Here is a 14,257-nt window from a genome sequence, read left to right on the forward strand (position 1 = left end):
GTGTTGTTGGGAGTGAAGACCTATGAGGATAATTTTCATTCAGCCAGCACTTATCCATCACTCTATAGGTGTTGAGGCCTGTATCAGACACTTTCTTATCTTCTACTGAGTAAAACCTCAGCTTCCTACAGTTAGTTACCCGATTCTCAGAAATATATATGGTCTTAAATCCATGCTTTCCATAATTCACATTTGGGGTCTCACTTCATCAAGCTGGGCCACTGGCCAGATTTCAAGGGCTTAGACCTCCTACTCTCTCACTTTGAAAAATAGTTTCTAAGGAAAGTATTGATTTATTGTTTACTTGTTAGTACATTAACACGTGTGAAGTTGTGTGTGTGCGCATGTGCCTTTAAGCGGGTTTCGTCAGGGTGAGTGGGAGGGAATGGGTAAAAGATGGATTTGGCTCTTGAGGAACTCACAGTCTGGTTTGAGAGGTCAGAACTTTGCAAAGATAATTATCATCCAAGGCAGCAAACAGTAAGCCCCAAAGGCTTGTGAGGCTGGGAGGGGCACTGGAGGGCCTTTCCGTCATTGTCTTAACTGCCCATAATGGAGGCCACCCAAGCTATAGACCTCTCAAGGGTCAAGAATTATCCTTGACTGGAGATACTTCTGCATTTTACATCTGGGTTCTTACCTGGAGTATCCCCAAGCTGGAGGCTGGTGATGCGAGTGTCCCTCAGCCCACTGTCCTGTTACCTGTGCTGGCCTTTTCCTGCCCTCACCTCTGAGCACCTCACCACTCACCAGACCTGTTGCCCCTGGCTGGTATAAGGATGCCGCAGATGCCCCAGGATTGTCCCAGTGTTGCGTGGCTTATATCTTTTTTTTTTTTTTTTTTAAGTGGCTTGTATGTTGCACAGCACACATGCTCAGGTGTTTTGCTACCACCTGATAATCATCTTTTTATGGGCTTGTCACCTCTCTCTGCTTTCTTATATACTCCCTGCTGGGATATCACTTGATGGTTCTCCATAAATGCTTCCTGGATGACCGGCCAGAAGTGAGGTAAGAAACCCCAAGACCCGGAGTGTGTGGAGCTCAGCTCAGAGTGAAAGGGACCCTCCTGGTGGTTCAGAGCAAGCTAGCCCTGATGCAGACATCCCTTCACACCTTCTGCCCCTGGGTCATCATACCTAGTTGGTGCCTGAACACTCAGTTTCCAGGGGAAGCAGATTCTAATTTCAATTTGAGAATGTGCCTCTTTTCAGTGAGTCAATATCTGTCTTCCTGAATCTACCAGTAGTTGGCTCTTGTTCTTTACTCTGGAGTCTCACAGAAAAACAAACAAACAAACAAACAAAACCCCCCAAAACCAAAAAAACAAAAAACAAATAACAAAAAACCACTACCACCCCCGCCCACACCAAAGCATCTAGTGGAGGAACTTCCAAAGCAAGAAACACTCAATTCTCAGGGCTGACTCCAATTTCCTCTCTCGACTGACAGCAAGACTCACACCCTGTCTATTCTGACCCCATCTCTGTCCAGGAGCTTTTCTAACCCCAACAGGTGGAGTCACACCAGCCCCACTCCCCAATCTGCTTCTTCCCTTGGGAGTAGCTGGCAGTGGGGACAGATGGCTGAGAAGACTTCGGTATTTTAGGGCCTACACAGGAAGATTTTTGGCTCACTTTGTCCTCTGACTGATGAACAGACATGAATCTCATTCTGCAGGTTCTCTGAGAAACGAGCATTCTCAGGAAAGCAGTCGTTGACAACGAGTCGAGCCAGAAGCCCGTGCCAAGCATATGGCACCTCCCCCATCCCTTCTGGCATCACAGCCCTCTGGCGGCTGGAAAGAGACTGGCCCCCGGATCTGCTGTCTGCAACCTGCCTACTTCCATCTTCCAAGGAACCCAGTGCCCCACAGGCAGCAGGAGTGAGCAGGGACTCAAGGACATGAGGAAGGACAAAGAAAGCTCTTCTCTGCTCTTCCCTTTCAGCATGAGGTACAGGCTGCCTCTCTGCATGTGGGTGTTGGGAAGAAGGGGAGCATATTGGTCAAGTGCATGGAGATGCTCAGCAGGGAGGGAGATCCAAGATAGTAAGATGCTGCCAGAAATCCTCATCATCTTCCCACACAAGCCCCCTCTTCTCCTCTGAGCTGACAGCCAGGACCCTGTCTACCCTCTCCTCATTCCCACCTTCAATGCCCACCCCCTCTCTGTAGACCAGAAAAGATGTTGCAGGGCTGGATGAATATTCATATTGGAATGAATGCCATAGCAACCCAAAGACAATGGAAACATTTTCCTGACCGAGGCTGTGGGAAGCACACCATCTTGAGAGTGTGTGAGCCTCAGGGACTCACTGGGCCCAGGGCAGGAACCTACAGGGCCCAGAGCAGGAACCTGGTGAGGCATGCTTGCTGTGGTGCTCCAACTAGTGTAAAACTAAAGGCGTTAGAACTCACAGTATTAGCAGGTTTTCAGACTTTTATTCCATTCTTGCTTCTGAACTGTTGTGTACTCTTAGAAATGTTGTTCCCTGTTCTCTGAGGTGGAAGGCAAGGAGGGTAGTAGAATTTAGATGTAAGATGGACAGTGCTTTGCATCTCTAAGGGCAATGCTGGGAACCTTAGGTAGTGTCAACTCCAATGCTGGCTTTGGCATTTGAGGCAGGCATCCTGCTTGGTATTCACTAGTGAACAGAAACCTGGCTTAGGAGTCTAGAGACCTGGGCTTCTGACCTGACTTGCCTCTGAAGTCAGACAGCTTGGGTTTGCACCTGCTACTGTGACTTCCCATATGGCCTCTATTAATCTCTCTGGGCTATCAGTGATATGTAGGATAAGAGCATCTGCCTTAGAAGGCTGGACAGGGCACAAGGGATAAAGATCCAATCAAGACCCCATCATTTACTGCTGGCGTGACTTTGGGCAAATACCTTGTTCTCTGTGGTTTGGTTCCTGTTCTTAAACATAGGGGCAATAGCAGGACCTCACTGAGCAGTGTGAGGATAAATGAGATAATACAAATAAAGGGCTTAGGACAGCACCAGGTCTATTGGAGGCGTTTCATCAATGTTAGCCATGAAGAGTAACTTTAAGGGCTGTGTGAAGGTTCAGTGCACATAGGAAGCATTCAGTGATTAATAGTTATTAGTAACAGTGTAGCTACAGAACAGTGTACCTATGGTAGCAGCGTAGCTACGAGTGTAGTATAGAACTTGGGAGAAGCTTCTTGGGCCTTCAATTCCCCATCTATAACATGGGAACTGTGACTCCTATCCCTCCTTTTCTCTCAGGCACAAATTAAATGTATATCCATCCATGAATGTGCACATGCTTTTGGGAACAAGATCCCAGAAATACAAGACATTTCCACAAATATGCATCTGCCCTCTACGCAAATTAACAGTGAGTCTCTCAAACCTATTTAAATACGAATTTTTATTCTGCTTCTACCAGAGGAATGCAAAAAAGAAGGGAGAGTGAGACAGTTCTCATCATGCTAAGAGCTCCTCACCATCTGGAAGGAATCAAGAGTTAATTAAGAACAAGGAAGGAATGGCTGAAGGGAGAGCGAGGGTCCAAGTGGAGAATACACACAAGGCTTCTGTGCTTTGGGAGTGCCCAGGCCATGAAGTCTTCTTCTCCCCAGAAATTCTCTGTCCACATGCCAGAGCGGTTCCTGGAATGATGGGGTCTGTCAGTGTCCTGTGACCTCCCCAAAACTGTGCCTGGCAGCTTCACTGAGCAGCAGTATCAGCACCATCTGGGTGCCTGTGAGACATGCATATTCTCTTGCCCCTTTTCTAGATCTACTGAAGACAAAATTCTTGGGGTGGGGCCCACAAGCCTTCCAGAACATTCTGGTGCACCACTGAAGTTTGAGAACTTTTTTTAGATTTTTTTTTTTTTTTATTTGACAGAGAGAGAGAGAGATCACAAGTAGGCAGAGAGGCAGGCAGAGAGAGAGGAGGAAGTAGGCTCCCTGCTGAGCAGAGAGCCCCATGTGGGGCTTGATCCCAGGACCCTGAGACCATGACCTGAGCCAAAGGCAGAAGCTTAACCCATTGAGCCATCAGGCACCCAAGTTTGAGAACTTTTGGCCTATACCAAGAAATGCTCATGAAAGTGTTCAGAATTGTAAAATGGGACAACACTACCGTCTCATCTCCAATGTATGAAAGCTTGAGTTTTGGTGTTTTGGGTAAATAAGACCTATCCTGAGAGTCATTGTAAGGATTAGAAGTGACACATATGATGTGCTTGGCCAATGGTGGCTTCTTTTAAATAGAAAACGGATGATGAATCCCTACTCCATGCTTATCTTTTCACTCCATTTTGCCCCCAGAATTTAATGCTGTGGACTGAACATTTGTGTCCTCTACATTCACATACTGCAGTCCTAACCTCCAGGATGATGGTATTTGATGGGTTATAAGGGTGGGGCCCCAGGGTGGAATTAACACTGTGTAAAAGGAGACACAAGGGATGAACTCCATCTCTGCCATGTGAGGACACAGCAAGGAGAAGACTGTCTGCAAACCTCACTGACCCTTGACAGGCAGCCTGATCTCAGACCTGCAGCCTCCAGAACAGTGAGAAATGAAGGTCTATTGTTTAAACCACCCAGTCAGTGGTCCTAAGCTAAGATAATTAATATATAAATAAAATTAATTGGAAACATTTTTAGCACTTGTCATCTGCAGCTCTTTCCAATGGGATGGTCCTTCCCCACTTTCTTCAGTAGACACTGAACACAGTGGTAAGTCAAGCGGGGTGTAGAGAACATACCATTAAAAAAATGAAAATTTAGAACAACTTTTAAGGCATTACAGCTTTCCTGCTCCATTTTGTTTCCATATCCTCATACAGATGTGTCCTGAAACATCTCACAGCTCTCTGAAATCCACCTTTAAGGTTTCTTCCAATTTGACAGCCAATCCCTACTCTGAAAAACCCAAAGCAAAGTAAACCCACAAACAAAAATGAGTTTCATACATCACACAGAAGGAAATGCCCATCCTTGCCCAGGATCAGTGGCAGGTGTACACCACCTCCCAGCCCCTAGGCTTCAGGACAGTGGTCTGGCTTGGCTCCGTGACACTGGAGTACAGTGCTCAGAGGGGCTGCTCCCACTTCTTCTAGAGAGAAGAAAACCCTCCAGGTGGTTTGCTGCCCTGATATGGGGGAGTGAGCTCTAGAACCCTGCCCTGCACAGGAGCCTGAGGACAGGAGTGCAGGAAGAGCCGAGGGCATTTACATGCCTGCTTTTAGCTTCACATTGGGAGCAAAACACCAAGTGGACAAAAGACTATCAATATATGCCAAGCTGTGAGGAAAGGTGCAGCTCACTTAGCTGCCTCAACATCGATTTTCACCTGCTTTTGTTGATGAAGCTGCATTCGTAAGTAGTGATAAATCCATTAGACAAACATGACACTCCATTATTCACACTGTCTACAGTGGCCACGCACGGGCCCTGGATATGGTGCTGATGCGATAAGGCTTTGTCTGGTGCAGGTAAACCTCAATGAGCTGATAGGTAGACAAGTGGACAGGGCCTGCCCGAGACTGGCCGGTGAGGGGGTAGGAGAAGGACCTCCGGGCCCCTGGTGACACCACGTTGCACTTACCTGGGTGGGAGCAGGTAGGTCCTGATTTGTATCTCACTTCTACTTACCTTCAGGACCTTGGACAAGCTTTTTGAGCTTCTGTCCTCACCTATCTTTGAGGCTTAAGGACTAGGGAATGCAGAGCAGATTGTCTTTTGCACTACCCTGTCCCCGCCACAGCCACCCTAGGATGTTGGTAGGATGGCAAGCCATCCAATTTTTATAGACAGGGAATTCACATTTAGGTCTCACCAAAGCAGCAGAGCCAGGACCTGAGCACAAGGACACAGACTTTCTCCTTCCAGCTCCAGGGTTGAGCCCTCACAGCATGGTACCTTTCTGCTCCTTGTATTGCGAAAATAATATTGCCATTTTGTCATTAGTTGAAATAGGGAGTTGGCTGACAAGCTTGCGAAAGAGAGTTTGGGGCTGGTCAGAGACACAGATGCAGTGCACAGAATTCCACATCCCTGGAGATGGGTGCAGAGGCTAGGGGGCTCAATGACACAGTGACCACCAACTCAGCACAAATCTCCAGGGAGACGATGCTGGGTTTTCAGTGAGGAAAGTATGACAGGGTGACTGGCCACCTACATGTCTGGGAAGAGGGCCTGGGGACTGAGGGTTGGTTCTGGATCAGAATGAGAGAACAGCAGTGAGAAAGCTCCTACGTGTAGGTGCCAGGTACTGTGAGCACCTCTATCATCTCAGTGATACCCCACCTTTCTGTATGAGAACCTGAGTTCAGGTGTGTCAGGAGGCATCTAGAGTCCACATAGCTGTCCAGGGGCTGGGGCTGGGGCTCAGCACTCTTCACTCCCTGCTTTAGGGCAAAGGGAACAAGGAACGAGTGGTCCCAACTTCCAGCACGGAGGGGGGTGGGGTGGGGGGGATTCTCTGCTGCTTCTGCTGGGTCCATGGAGGAAGGCTCCAGATTGCTGAGCAGGCTGGCACCCGGCTACCTTTAAGGCTCAGAAGTGAGGGCAGCAGCTGGGTAGGAGTGAGGGCTCATCACTGGACCAGTGAGTGAGGCTCCAGGAAGGAAGGCTCAGATCCTGGGAAATCCTGGTTGCTCTGTGGGGGGACATGCCTCCAGGAAGCACTAGCTGGTTCCTATCCTGGCCCTGATTGCTCCATGTCCCTGAATCACATTGGGGCATATATTGCATGACACAAACATATAAATTTTCTTTGCATTTTCTGCTCAGTTCGAGTTAGGTTAGCACTTGGGGACAGAGATTGCCTTATCTCTCCCCTGTCTCTGCCCAGCATGAGCCTCCTTAAATGCTGATGACTGACTTCCCCGTCTCAAAGGCATTTTAGCCCCAACTCTAATAGGAACTGCAAACAGGAACTTGATACAATGGGGAAAACAGTAGCAGGGAGAATATCACCGTCTAGTGACTTATGGACCATTCTCTCTAGACTTTTCACAAATTCTTAGTGATGATGATAGTCTAGCTATGATGAACATCTGGGATTCACCTATGTCTGGTTCCCTTTCCCTTCCTGAGCTGTAGGAGACCACCTTCCCAGCCTCCTTGCAGATGGACAGGATCTCATGGCTAGCTCTGACCGGTAGGAAGTCAGCGGAACTAAGACTTGTCTCTCTGGCCTGCTGCTCTGCTCTGGTCTCTGTCTCTTCTGGCACCTGCGGAGCATATGTGACAAAGGCAGGACTGCTCTCATCTGATGGAGCATGGATTGCTGAGCCACTGAAAGAGGAGTATGGTCCTCTTTTCCTAGATGGGGGGCAGCTGCCCTGGGAGCTGCTTAGACTCACAGTGGCTCTGATATGAGTGAGAAACATACATTTGTTTGCAGTAAGCTTCTGAGAATTTGGAGTCATACAAATGGCAGCATTACCTAGCCCATCCTGACTAATACAATGGATAGGCTGTTGATTTCAAAGCAAAGAAAATGGAGACTCGTTGAGCTTAAGGGACTTGTCCAAGTTCATAGAGCTCGCAGCCAGGCCATTTTCGATACAGAATAGCTGGGCTGATTGGTGAGTATCTGACAAGGCTCCCAGGGTCTCCCAGACCTTCAAGCTCATGTTGCAAGTCACAGAGTATGTGCCAGGTGGAAATTCCTTATCCCACCCTGAACCCTGAGTCCACAAAGAGCCTTGCAGACAGAAGATGCCATAGAACTGGTCCTACCTGTCCACCAGGTGAGGGCCTGGTAAGAGTGTGCCAATGCCCCTGCCTCCCATGTACCCAGAAATTAGGCCGAGGTTTACCTGGCCAGGTCCTAATTGGCACATGGTAATTATGCCCTGAGAAGCCCGCGTGCTAATTGCTTTTGCTATTTCTGGACTCTGCCCCCTCCTGATCTGTCCTCCTGCAAGAGACAGAAATAACCTGACACTTGGAGGGTAATTATCACGGAGCACTTCCAGCATCAGCAGAGCTCTGCAGCAAGATTCAGGTCTCTGACTCAGCATGTGGGTTCCAGCCCAGGAACCATGGGGAAGTGCCTGACCACAGCTGGGGAGCCCCCTGTTTCCCCTTTTCTCCTATAGTGAATTTGACTCACTGAAGCCCACACTCTCTCTGTTCTGTTGGTCTCACTTACATTTCATCCTCCTTTACCATGTCCCCAGCTTATGGGAAGTGGCCCACAAAGACCATTTCTAGGTCTAGGTTCCTCAAGCTACTGGCCCCCAACTGTGTCTCTCTTTTTTTCTATGAGTCCCCACCACCTTTGCAGAGGCAATAGGAAAAGCCAAGATATTGTGGTTAATATCTGCACTTCTAAGGTTAGGACTGAATGAAGGATTGTGATCATGACCAGGCAGTGAGAACTGGTGTTCAGAGAAAGGTAAGAGCATCATGACTTTGTGTTCTTTGAACACAAATAGGAGCTCAGTTCAAAGACAAACAGCTAAAACAAAGCCGACGTCTGGGCCTGTCTGGGGACTGTCCCCGCCTTCAGGAAATCTAGTGGGGACCCAATTGTTATTCTGGTCTTTCCCCAAGTCTGCTCTGATGAATCCTGAGGCAAAAGTCAGAGGCCAGGTAAGAACAGAGAGCATGCAAGGTTACCTCCAGCATGTGTCCTCGAAAATAAATATCATCTGTCTGTCTCTTAGCTTCCATCTGAATAGGAGAGCTCACTGGAAAGATATTAGTGTATGGCCAGTCCCCTCACTGATGTAAAAGGCCAGATAAAGCCAGTCTATCATTTAAAACTGAGGGTCCTCTTTTCCTCTGGTGGGTCATTTTACCCTTTGGAAATGGCAGGTACTGCCTCCCGAAACTGCTTGAATCAGGCCCTCTGTGGGAACAGAGCTGGGAGAGGATTGGAAGTTTTTCTTCCTAGGAAGACAGTAATTGCGATTTTTGTCACCAGAGATGACATGTGGTAAGCAATTAATTCTGGGGGACTCCCTGCCTGTTACCATGCATGACTCCTACCCCGAACAGCCCCTCTTCTTAGAAAGCTCATGTCCTCCCTTTCAGAAGACAAGCTAATTTATTGTACACCTAGTTCCCTGGGGGCAGTGGAAGCTCTTGAAGGTGATGGGTAAGCATACCGAGGGTCCCAGTTTGGTGACATTGCTATGCATGCCTAGGAGAAGAGAGGCAGAGAGAATGTTAGCAGGGACAACACCTGTATACAGACAAGTGTGCTTCCAAATGCTGAGTAATTACAATACCCTACAGGGGAAGGACTTCTTCTTATTATTCCCATCATGGAGGTGGGGAAACTGAAGAGAGATTAATCAAATGCCCCAAGAGCATTAGATCCCAATGGCAGAGCAGGATTCAAATCCAGCCATTCCTAACCAGGGCAGTGTGTGGCCCTCCCCCAGGTACCACAAAGAGCAACTGGGAAGGAGCATATTGGAATCAGGCAGCCCAGTTCAAAGCCAGCATCACCGCCACCATCTGTGCATCCAAGTTATTTTTCTTTTTCTTAAGCTTCAGTTTTCTTATCTGTGAAGCAAGGATGGTGGTACCCACTTCAAAGGACTGTTGTGAGAGTTAAATGACAGAACACCACACTATCTCCTGCCTCCTCAGGTTCTACTCTGTTCCCCAGGGCCCGTGTCTGCCCCTCACCTGTGAGTGGTGTGGTGCTGCATCTGGTTATTTTCCCAACACCCAACTGGGTAATTGCTACGTGCTCATTTGTTGTCCAGAGCAGTGCTGACTTCTAAGCCTGAAGGACAATACTGAGAACTGAACACCCTGGAGATTTGGAACCCAAATTTGTTATTACATCCTTAGCTGCTGCCACAGTGTTCATGCTGGCAGCTTGGTCTCCTGCTCAAGGCCTTGACTTCTGAGTGTTCATAGTCTCCGTTGCCTTTCGACAGGGGTTCCCAGGGAAGTCTTGAAAGGGATGTGATGTGGCTGTCTCTAACAGCAGCAGTCTGCACCCCATCAGAGAGAGCAAATAGTCCAGACAGAGGGAGAAAATGCTAATATGTGTTGGATTTGAAGAAGATTTACCTCCCTCATTATGAGGTTTTCAAACTCATATTAAAGTTAGTTATGAGCCTTTGAAAAAATAGCCCTGGGCTGAATGAGAAGCAGTGTGTGGCCGCATGGAGGGGCAGCTTGGGACCCAACGGTGCACCACCGCTCCTGTGAGTTAGTCACTTTACCCTTCCAGGCCTCAGTTTCTCCAGCTGCACAGCCAGAAGCCTGACTCCTAGTGCTGGGCTTTAGGCTTCCCTTGGTTCTTCTCTTCCATGATTTTTGGGATCTATAATCTCAGCTAAGGTTTAATGCACATAAACACCCCAGGGCCCCTTCTAAGAGGCTGGGAGAAATGGCTGGCCTTTCCAGGCATGGAGAACAGGTCCCACGGTTTCTTCTGACAGATGCTGCCCCAAGCAGAGTAGACTTTGCTGCTCCAAACCTGACTTCCTCCCATCCCTGCCTCTTGGGACTTCTTTAGGGTCCTGATTTGAGAGGAGGCAAGCTGAGAGACAGCCCAAGGGCACTTCTCAAGAAGTCATTTGATGTCCGCATCCTGCTGCCTATCTCTCCAGCATCCCTTGTTGTTAGAATCTGTCACAGCCAACACAGCTAGTTCTGCTGAGGGCGGGAGGAAATTCTCTCCAGAGTCAGGATACAATTGGAGAGTGAAGGGACAGTGGGGTTTTGAAGAAGAGCCATTCTGGGAAAAGGCTGCCTTTGTGAGCCTTTTAGGACCTGTGACTTTGGCCTTACAGAACTTGGGGTTAAGATGGCACCAGGCTCTCTCACCTGTGGGGGCACTGGGCTTGGAGGTTTTGTCCAGCTCTAGGTTTAATTAGGAGGACTGAGATGAGAACAAGGGTGGCAGAATCAGGCCAGGGGGATGTGGTTGTGTTTCCGGGGGTCTGTAGAACTGTCCATCATTAGTCCTCATCCATTTCCACCCCAGGGGGAGGGGCATGGTAAGATGGTTAAGAACATGGGCTTTCATTCAGACAGACTCGGGGCCAGAGCCTGTCTCTTTTCATAGGCTGTGTGATTTGGAGCAAGTCACTTGTCCTCTCTGTGCCTCAGTTTCCTCAGTTGGGGGATGGGATATGGAGAATAACCCCTCACAGACTCGTGAGGATAGATGGGATGAGGTTTGTAAACTGCTAGTATAGGGCCTGGCTCATACAGCTGTGAGAGCTCTCATTACCCACCCACCTGTGATTATCTGGGCCTGCTGTCTGCTGCCAAGTGACCACATCCGTGATTCATGCTCACCTAGTTATAAAAACCTATTCTTCATACTCATTTTCCTGCCTATTTAAAATTTTTCATTTATTTCCTATTTTTCCATTGATTTTTATAACTTTTTATCTAGTTAATTTTCCTCAGTTAATATACCTATTCTCCAAAATCTAGCTTTCAATGATCTATCTATCTATCTATCTATTCTCTATCGTCTAATTATCTATTTATCTCTATCAGTCTATCTACAACCATATTAAATTTTTTCTCACCTGTAGAAGGACATACTTATTTTAGAAAGAGCCATCTGTCCTGCCCACAAGCAGATGAAACCTTATTTTCCAAGCAGCATATTAATGGTACAAAGGCTAAGAAGCCAGCAATGGCCCACCCCTCTGGTCCTTGCTTTCATGCCAAGCATCCCTGTAGACCTCTCCCATCCTGCTTATTTTAGTTTTTCCATTTCCTTTATTGTGGAATTAATTTTCCTATGAGGGTACCTGTTTGGCTTCTTTCCCATCTGTTTAAGATGCTGACTTGGTCCTATTCTCATCAACACTATTGGGCACACATGTCCACTTCTACTTTGCTGTCACTGCAGGGCCCATGCTGAGGACAGGAACCAGGAGACAGTTCCCTCCCCTCCCCCGCGTGGGGAGAAGCAGGGGTATGTTGACAGGGCTGTGAGAAACAGTGTTTGGCAGCGTGGAGTACAGGCAGCCCAGTACTCCCTGGATATGGGACCTGGGCCAGCTTCCCCTTTCTGAGACTCAGTTTCCTTATCTGTGAGACAAAGAGATTAGACTAAGTCTTCTATACAATGTAGGATTCAGTTTTCAGTTTCCGTAAGTAGGTGATGTTTAGGTTAATACCAGGAAGAAACACAAAGTGATGACATGAAACTGGTGTACATATATGCACACAGACACATTTGAATATGAGTGCATAATTCACAGGCGTGCTCACACAATGACACACATGCATTAACACTCACACATATGCAGCTGCATGTGTACACACACATAATCACTCAGCGTATGTACTGCTACTCACATCAGATCAGAGCCAAGAGATTTATGCCCTTTTTTTTTTTGTGGACATATGACATTTACTGATATATAAAAAGAAAACTAGAGTGAGGGAAATAGGCATCACTCTAAGGAGCACAGACAGTGATGAAAGAATCTGCGTTGATGGGAAAGGGCATCGTAAGAGCTGTCACTATGTCAGGGTTTGTAAGTGAGGAGGAGAAATGGGAGGCTTCCTACTGGGGAGTCCATTGTGTGCACAACTTGATGCATACCTGCTGATGATCCTGGTTACAGGTGCTAGTGGAGTGGGTATCACATCTGTGTGTGCATGTGTGGTGTGTGCCTCCAGCCCTGGTTCATCTTTCTACCCAGTAGCTAGAGCTTCTCTCCCCTGCCCCTCCACTGTGAGTCACCACAGTGCTCTGTCCTAGGGGTCTCTCACATACATACGCGACTCACATGCACACCAGCTCTGGCTGCTGGAGATGGACGCCATAGGTCCCCCAGGGAGGAACATTCTCATGGCCAGGATGTCCATCCTGCCCAGCAGGGTTTCTACTACCTGGTAATCAGACTGACTGAAGTCTTGGAGCCTAGAGTTTTAGAAATCTAAACATAATGAACTCCCCCTGCCCCAAGATAAGACTCAGGAGCTGTCTACCTGTTGGGAGCTTCCCTGAGTTCTTCATGTAGAATTAGCAGTGGGGTAACGGGTGTAGAGATTTTCACTGCCTCCAAACCCCCAATTCCTTGTCCTGCAACATACTCAGCCAAGTAGGACAGCCAACCCGCCTTTCTAGGACCATGGCATGAGTGGACCCTGTAATACCTCATTGCTCCCCATTCTTGCCCCATCTGCTCCCTGATGCTACTGGGGGCTGAGCCTGGTTGGAAATGCTTGCAACTGAAGTTGAGAAACAATTCTGTTTCTTCTTTCAGAGAAATCCTTCAGAGAAATCAAATCCCCTGCACGTCAGCAGGCAAGGGCAGGACAGCTACTGTCCTTGCAAAAAGAGGAGAGATGTACTTGGTAATGGGTTGTAGAGAAGGTGTTGGGCAAGGGGTGGGGCATTCCTACTTGGTACTGGGCAACAGAAGCTTTGTTCAGAAGGCCACTTAGGAAAGTTTGATCTCTGAAGACTTTGGAAGGGCCTTGTTGCTATTCTCTCTGTCCTTCCAGCCTGATTAGTGACCATAGCTTTATTTGATAGGAGCACATTGGAGGGAAATAGAAAAGCCAGTGTTTGTTGGCAAATAGGGGTTGGAGGGAGAGCCCTCTTTTCCCTCCCTCCCCCACCTCCCTAACAGCAGGTGGGGATGGTGATGGATGAAGTTGGGGAAAAAAGGCAGATTGGTTTCTGGGCCTGACAGATAAAGACTCTTTGCTTCCTGAAGTTGTCAGACTGAAGAAATGCAACCATTGCCAGAATCTGTGGGATTTCTCCCAGGAGCCATTGCCCCTCTGGGAGGGCTAACAAGGGGTTCTCTTGTTTATTGTTCAAGGGAGAGAAGCAACCTGTCTACAACTGTCTATTTTGGGATGTTCTGCCTCTGGGGTATAGGGACACTCCTTGCTTGCTAGGGCCTTAGAAGAGGCCAGCTCAGCAGAAGGGAGACTTCTTGTGTTGCCTGACCAAGTGCCTCCTCAAGAACGTGACCATAGTGATTCCTGATGACTCTATCTCCCCTCAGTCTGGCTCCTAAGTTCCCCCAAATGGGGATCACTCTCCCTTCTGGTCACTGTTCCCTATTCTTCTCCCAAGACACCTTCAGTCTACTTGTCTCCAGCTCAGGAAAGGCCAACTGTATAGTGGTTACTAGCATGGGCTTTGGAATTCAATGTGGGCTCCAACCTGAGCTTGCCCACTTACTAGCTGTGTGGCTGTTGGCAAGTCACATATTTCCTTAAACCTTAGCTTCTTCAATCTATACTTTCAATGCCATTCCGATCAAAATTTCACAGGCATTTTTCAAAAAAAATCTGGATCAAAC

This window comes from Mustela nivalis, assembly GCF_964662115.1.
Source record: "Mustela nivalis genome assembly, chromosome: 9".
NCBI lineage: Eukaryota > Metazoa > Chordata > Mammalia > Carnivora > Mustelidae > Mustela > Mustela nivalis.